The following is an 8,394-nucleotide window of genomic DNA, read 5'->3' on the forward strand; positions in this document are numbered from 1 at the left end:
ATGCGCTTAAGTTCTAACGTAATTAGTAATCAAACTTGGAAAGCTGTGACACAAAGGCTAGTGTGTAGGGTCAATAGTACAAGTAAGTCATCAAATAACTTTGATCCGTTCAACTTAACCGACAATGATTTCCTTGACAATGTTTGCATCGACACTACTTCACCGCTATATGCTTTCACCGACATTCTGTTTTCATTGCATTCCGATGTCGTCAACATTAATTTTTATGGGCGTTTGTTATTACTAATATTCTGATTTCAGCGACATTAGTCGTCAAAAAATCATTTTTCTGCTGGTAACATTTGCCTACAAGTTTGGCCGTTTTGCCGCTACGTGTACTGGCGCTATTTTGAGATTTTACCGAACAGATGATTCTTGCCGCTTGTTGCACGATTCCTTATGACGAAACCGGTAAGAATCAACCGTTACGGGAACAAACATTTAATTGCCAATTATTTTTCAATACAAATTTAGACTATTGTACATAAAAAATACTGAGAATTGAACAGATTTGCAGGTTTTGGAATAAAACAGTAAAACACCTTATTGTACCTACGAAGTACTTTACACTTCATTAATCAAAGTCTCCAGAACGTTCTAACAAGATGACATGGTCAAATCCATACGTTACCTGTATGACAAGACAGAGCGGATTGAAAAACGTCTTAATTCGATTAGGCCGCAGAAAATCGAACGATCATCGTCCCCGTCGATCAAAGAAGAAATCATCCTCCACTGTGAGGCTCATAATACAGGCATCAACCGCAAAGACCGCTCGTTAGAATCGCGTCTCGGTTGCAGGTTTCGTTTATTGGCATTCGGTCCGTCATTGTGTCCACGGAATGATCCGATCGGGATTATCAGCGTGGACAAAATGTTTCTAATAACCCTTCAAGCATCGGCTATCGAGAACCGATTCATCTCAATCACGTCACGGCAGTCGTATCTGATTCACGCCGGCAAGGTCCAGCAGAAAATCGCTCCCTTCTTTTCATCGTGTCACCCTCGTCTCTTTCCACATCTTCTTCTTCTTCCTCTTCTCGGTTCGGCGATCCTCGTGACCTACCTTACGCTCCGATCGAATCTCTAGGATTAGGGACTCTAAGTCGCGTTGAGAAAGTCAGGGAAGCATCGTGGTTTTCATGGTTGCAGCGTCGTTTCACAGGGTAGGACACGAAAGAGGCGATTAGGGAAGCTTTTATTAAAAATCCGTGTAATTCGTACACACGTTGAGGGCAGTTAGTCCAAGTCCTAAAAGCGGAGGGTCACGTCTACCAAAAATCCAGTCTACCGATGAAGTATTGTGAATGAATGGTGCGACTTCTCCGAAAAACGAAGTTCGCTCTCGATTAACAAAAGATCGAGCCACTTCGAAACGGCGGTATCTCATTCGGGAATTCGGTTCACGAATCGAGAACCTCGTGGAGCACTCCGGCATGGCAATTCGGTGCGCAACAAGGCTGAAACGCGATCGGCGGATCATCGAGATTCGAGAACAAGCGGACAAGTGGAGAGCCGCTCGTTGCCGATGGTTGGCAGCCGGCGGGCAATTTGCCGTCGTGAAAAAGTGTCTGTAATAGGTTATAGGTGGAAACGCTCGAGGCGAATCGGGGCCTACCCCGTAGGTGGATCGGTCTGCGATTCGTGTTGCTTCTAATTGAACCGATGCGACCCCGTTCGCACGTCATGTGGAACGCGCAGCACACGGCGCGGCGTTGTACAAAATATCCGATGCGAGGCGGTTCCCGCGGCGGTTTTTTCGCGACGATTATACGAAATCGACGAGCAATTCTTCCACAAGGCTCTTACACCTCGAAAACAATACATTCGTCGCTTAAATGATCATGGAACAACTATGCATTTCGCAACTCGTGCATTTTTTGGATCACTTGGACTCGAATGCACCGTATCTCAAGAGGGTTAATTGCAATAATTCTTGCACAAACATATAAAATAACCAATGTCTTGTGCAAGAACTATTGGACAACGGTCAAGCGATTTTGTCATCTCGAAAGATGACGCGACTGGCCGATTTTTCGTCGCGGAAAGATCGATAAGCATGGCGACGATACGCTCGCGTTCAATCGATGGACGATTGAACGCAATTCTATGGGATGGGAGTGGCGCAGCGAAGCTCTTGCCGAACGGAAAAGGTGCATCCTGTGCCCTGTCAACTGACAGAGTTGACAATGTACCGGGTCCACGATCGGCTATGAGGACGGCCACCCGCACCCACGCATTTTTTGGCGGTCACGTGGCCTTACTCGCGATCTTCTTCTGTTGCTTAATTGAAAAATTAGACTACTTTGCTAGTTGCAAGTTACTAGATCCATCCTGTAGAAAAATCGTTCGTGAACGAGTGCGGGCGACAAACGCAAGGCAGAATACGTTGCGGGCGTGCCCTGTCCAACCGTAGGGCACCGTCGAGACAATTTCTGTAACGTGATTTTAGCAGGGGGGCTCAGATTTCCGTCGGAGGCGTCCCCTCGCCACTGCACACGTCTCCCGAGGGTTCTCCTCTACGGCGACAAAGAGGACGCGGCCCGAAAAACGCCGGATAAACTCGGCGTTCCTTAAACCTTTCAGAAAAGGTGCCAGGGATACCTGAAGAGTTTCCCCGGGGTCGAGTCGATGCGCCACGACGACGAGCTGCACAAAAGGGCCGTGCACCGCGCGGACAATGGGTGCACCGCGGCTCACAATGCACGTCGCCCGGAAAACGAGCGCGTATTAAAAAGCCCCGCGACTCGAAGTTTGCTACAAATACGGGCCGGAGAGCCCATTGAAACGCGGCCGCGACCGGGAATTCACGAAATATTTGCGCTCCGCCACGTGAATTCCCCCTTTTCTCTCGTTTTTTATTCTTTCCATCCCTGTCTTCATGGTTCCCGGTTCGATGTTGGGGGAAAAAGCCCGATAGACACAATGCTCGGATTTTCCTTGGCGCGTGAAACGACGTCGCAGACACAATAAAGACGACGCGTGTGTCTGCGAGAAGAATCGGCCGGATGTTACGTCACGGACGCATTAGAATCTTTTTAGGCCGCTGACGAGATCGAATCGGTTCGGTGAATGGACCGGAATCGGTTCTCGGATCCTCGCGAGTCCTGTGGATCGAGGACGAATCGAGGCGGGACACACCGGTGTAAATAATTGCGACGATTAAGTAGTTATCCGGAGGCGTTTGAATAGAGACAGCTAGCAAGATGGTGTCCATTGCGAACCGACGTCTGCGATCTTAGCTCAATACTCGGTAGTATTCTATTTCTAATAGATTTCTGCTGAGCAGTCCCAAAAAGGTTTAAAAAGCGTCGCTTTATGGATTTTCGCAACGTAAATTTTGAACCGCTCTGTAGACGTTCGTTTTTCCCCATGGATAACGAAACCATGAGCAAACGCGGTTGGGCAGCCGAGCTGTAGCGATCGACCGGTGGAAATTACGGGATCTCCCTGACGGAGAGACAGGCCGAGAGGAGGTTTTCGAGTTATTCAACGGTTGTCAGCGGCGAAAATAGCGGATCGATTCGCCAACGCTGAAAAGTTTCCCGAGGACCCGGGGAGAGAGAGGGAGAGAGCGGGAGAGAGACCGATGCGCCGCAATTCTCCGCGTGCCCGTCTACTCCGACGATCGATCAAGCAGTCCGGGTGCCTGCAATTAGTCGGCGGGGCTAATTAATTTACGACTCGATCGCGATTTACATAATTAGACGCGCCGAGTGGGATCCTTGGGCCGGGTGCACTTTTTGAGAGGCTCATAATTACTCGCGTCAATTGTATCGCTTGCGCTCTCTCCATCTTTCTCTCTCCCTCCCCCTTTCTCGGAGGGATTCCTTGTCCCTATCCAGACGCTATCATTGCGCAAATAATCCCGCATCCGGAAATTTTCCGCAGCTACTGATCCCGGATGAAGTGAAACAACGTATCCTTTATCTGCGTAAAATAAATCTTGTAGCGCGATAGTCTGATTCAAGCGATCGCGTAACAATAATCGCGTGCTAACTATGTGTATTTCCATGCAGATCTACACCCTCCTGGTTTTGCCGGTGTTTGGAGTGGTCAGCTTCAGCGCTTCAAACTAAATTCTATCAATGCTTGGATTCTACCGCAAGTTGAAATGAGTTTCCGACGTTGACATGGTAGATCGGGAAGCCCTGCCCGTGAAGTTTCGATGTTCAGTCTAACAACAAGTAAATTTCAGTAAGTTGACGTTGTATCATCAATTCTGATTTGCAACTCCCGTACGTAACCACAATAATTCAACCGAATTTTTCACGTACATTTATCGAGACGTTATCGTACCTCCCACGTTTTGTCAGCTCGTTTATGATCGTCCAGAACTAGGAAGCAATGCCATAGGAAGAGGAGCAGTGGAGGACGAAGGGGTGCAGGGGTGGAAGCGACGATCGGGGGGCCCAGTGTCCTTTATCTTCTCGCTATTGGAACGTGATAGGCGTCGCGAGTATATACCGCGGGCACCGTAATCACTGTTATTTCATCGTGAACGGTAATGCTCCGGCTTAAAGCCGACCTACTTATACGCATTATCCGGGCAAAAGGCAACGCGCGTCCCCGGGGCAATCATCGTTCTCCGGCGTCATTACGAAATTACCCCGGCAAATGAAATGCGCGTTTATGCGCGCGCATAAACGGCCTCCTTAAATTGAGATTTATTGGAAAATCGAGAATACGGTTTCCGGTCTGTCTGTGAACAGGCCTGGTCGAGCCCACGATAATCCTGGACAGACGAGACATCAAAGTTCCAAGTTAACGATTTAACTGTGTTGGATGTCAGCTACTTGTAATCATTCTCATTGTTAGTCCTTTTTAGATATTCCTGGTTCTCCTCAAAACCCGTTTGCATTAATCGCTCTGGTCGAAACAGCGCCAGCTAGTCTTTTCAACGTGTTGTAAAATTGTCTTAGACAACTACACAATACTGCTTGTGGTTCTTGAAGTATCGTTGTGGCGCTCCCTGCGTCGACGCATGTGGACCCCGTCGCGCGGTCGCAAGACGCGATTATCCGATTACGTTGGTCCCGAACGAGACCAGGAAGGACCAGAGGTCCACGTCCTCCGAAAATTGCTTCCACATCTCCGCGCCACTTCCTACTATTTGCCCCCTCCTCGTTAACCGCCTCGTCGACGTCGATTCGCTCAGATGAATCGACTCGGCCGACCAATTTCGCTCGATAATTTATGAGATACATAGGTACGTCGATCGCTGGCGGAATTCTGACCGTCCATTTGTTCCAAGACGGTGATTCTTGCACCGTCCGATTACGAGGTTCGAACTCTCGATGCTAAATCTTGCGGGATTTTCGAACCGGTAGCTCCTCGTGCCGGTCGACCGCGAAATTCTAAATTTGTAGGCATTGGTGAAGTATTTATCGGTAGACTGTGGATCTATCTGGGAATTTTCCAAAGAGTTCAAGAAATTTTTCGACGAAATCGAAAGAGTATCCGGTCAGGAGGGAATATTGATTGAACGATGGGGCCATCGAGGCTCCGGTAAACTCGAGGATGTAAAAAACGACAGAAGGTTGGTGTTTACGTGTGCCACGCGTTTATCAAGCCGGCTTAGGTCCTCCTAGGGAAACCCGGCTCAACAAATAGCCCTCGCCATTATCCTCTCGAGCTGCGTACACGTTGTTGAACGTCCCGGCATCGACGCGAATCAATATTCCCTGCTCGGCCAGCTACCGCCTGCATCCACTACGAATGCAACCAAGATTCCGCTATGTAACCAGATATCGGAGCCGTCCGGGAAACCGCAATAGTACGTTATCGACGAGACCGAGGCTATGGCCACGAAAGAGACACTTATGAAAGAAAGCGGTATGGATTACGAGGCTCGCGGAGGCGCGAAACCGAAACTGCGATCCGAAACGCTTTCGTGCCTCATCCTCTCCATTATTCTCCTGAAGCAACCAACACATTTCGATTCAAAGGAAAGAATAGTATCATTGAAATTATTCGGGAAAAGGAGAATTTATGAAAATTCACGGTCTAGTGGCGAGTATCATTTCACATAGTGCAAGGGGTTAGGGGTCAACAGAGGTGGTGTCCATCCGCCTCTAGCGAAAATTTTCGGGGGCTATCGTGCACGATTTTCGGCAGTAGCGAAGCGCAGATAAGGCGGCCGTAACGTCACGTTATCTAAATAGCGTGTCGTGCTAATTCGTTAATGGGACATCCTGGCTGACACGCATTTTAATCAGTTTTCAGCTTGGCCGATAACGGGGCTATTATTAAGTGGCCTTCGGGAGAATGGTCACCGTGTGCTTGCACGGTCGCACGAGTTTCTTTCGGACTGAAAAATGCTGGCTCTCGGCTGTTTCGAACCGTGTTACATACAACGCACACGCACGCTGCTCGGCTCCTCCGACCGCGCCTCGTAACGCCTCCAGAACCTGAAACAGACTAACGATAATTAGCAATTACAACTCAAGGTAACATAAAGATAGTAGTACCTGCATCGATGTTCCGACGCGTCGCTGTTTCGATCATTGAAATCGCTATTTTTGACGATATTAAATCAGTCTAGAGATCGATTAACACTTGCGATTTTATTACCGAATCGATGCAAACTTTAATCATCTCTCCTATCACGTGAACGCACTTTTATGTCAAGCAAAATAATTTTTCCATTCTATTGTTCACACTGAAACTGCTCTGCAAGAGCCTTGAAAGTAAAGTATGTATCTTGAAGGAGAAATGACGGCATGGTTGCAATTGTCAGCTGTAATGCATGCAATTTTGAACTTAGACGACTGAATTTTTTACGAGAGATGGTTAACAGTTCGCAGATGGGCGCTGTAAAATTGCAGCCGGATCGATCGATCGGTTTCTTTCATCCAGCGTGAAGGAAAAGTCATTGCATTCGAGAAAATGTTTCAACGAAAAGAAAAACGTATTTTTGAAGTTGAATTAGTAGGACGGTCTCTTAATTATGGCTGGGCAGCGGCGCAGAGAAGATGGTATCGCTCGCGGTGTTCGTTCAACTTGCTCTGAAAATGAATTTACGAGGCCATAATCACCAATTGAGATGAGTACTCGCCGCGTGGAATCGGCCCGGCTGAGACCTTGTGCCGAAGCGTTGCACTCTCCTCGCGTTAGGAGCCGCGTTTTGCACACTGACGCGCCTCTCCTCTCCTCTCCTCCCTCTCCTCGCCGATCTGTGTACCGCTCGCTGCAAAATTACGTGAAAATTAGCCGGGGCTCGATCGATTCCATCCGGACGTCCGAGCTTACGCGATAAAGAGGTAATGGATCATGTTTCCCGGCTTGTACCCGCGAATATCGATCGAGACTTGCGAGGAACATCGCTCCGAACATCGATCGCGTCGATCACTATACTTTAACCGAAAATATTTGACACGTGTTTATATTTATATTTTATGCTATGCAGGTTCTGTGCTAGGTGGTTAATAATTGAGCGTGTTCGCAGATTTGCATACGCGAGACGTTCTCAAAGTTGCGACGTCCTGTACCCGAGCCGAAATTCAACGGCGATGACGCAGAGACGATCAAGTCCTGCTCGTTGGCAGTGTCAAGATTAGCAGCGGATTTTAATTCGAGTCTTAGAAGAGAAAGTTTCGGTGTCTGTTTCATGTAAACTGCCGATGGAATCTTACGCATCTGCGGATTATCATTCGTCTGCTCTTCTCCGCTTTATTATTTCGATTTATTAAATCGTCGGTTTGTATTTTTTCTTTTCAATACAACGAACCACTCTTCTAACTTGGCAATAAATATGTTAAAGCGTCTCGGCAGCGATTGGCGTTCCCCTCTTCGCGAAACAGATCTTTTCAAGCTTTCCGTTTGGTTTCTGAGGAAACCAAGCTGGTCCAAAGACATCAATAGAGGACGGGAAAAGGGGGACAGGATCGGGAAAATCGGGGAAGCATCGGGTTCGAGCAGTCTTTGTTCAAGATGTATCCGGTCAGCCGCTTCCTTCGAAAGCTTCGAATATTCTATCCGACTTTTTCGCCTGTCTGGCGTATGGCTCAATAAAAACATCTGGTTTCACGACGTTCGCCGATGCGATACGGTGATTCCTTTCCGTTCTCCGTTTACTATGGGAGGAAGAGGTCGACGTCATGTCGGATGCACAGGCCACGTCCCGGAAAGAACGGCAATAACGCAGACAGGGCTCGATATCCTCGAGAGCTGTATCGAGCGCGACCACCAAACAAAAGTGTCCGCTTAAGTGCAGACTCGAGCAACTTGTCCAAACAATCAATTTTATACTGCATAAATCAATGCGATTTGTGCTAGGATATTCTGTAATAGATCTCCAACAGATTTCAATTTCTTTATCCCCAAGGAATAATTTAAATTTACAAGAGAAAGACTGAGAATGCACACGCGTCAATGCCCCCGAAGAGTTTGGGA

The 8,394-nt window shown here is 47.9% G+C and overlaps 1 long non-coding RNA gene across 1 annotated transcript; it reads left to right on the forward strand.

Moving 5' to 3' along the window:
* On the forward strand, positions 1 to 6,445 carry LOC143362584 (uncharacterized). Its single transcript, XR_013083669.1, has 4 exons — positions 1 to 82; positions 4,020 to 4,187; positions 4,317 to 4,504; positions 6,219 to 6,445. It is a non-coding gene; the product is annotated as an uncharacterized LOC143362584 (long non-coding RNA).
* Positions 6,446 to 8,394: the final 1,949 nt, after the last annotated feature.

The sequence above is a fragment of the Halictus rubicundus genome, chromosome 17 (assembly GCF_050948215.1).
Source record: "Halictus rubicundus isolate RS-2024b chromosome 17, iyHalRubi1_principal, whole genome shotgun sequence".
NCBI lineage: Eukaryota > Metazoa > Arthropoda > Insecta > Hymenoptera > Halictidae > Halictus > Halictus rubicundus.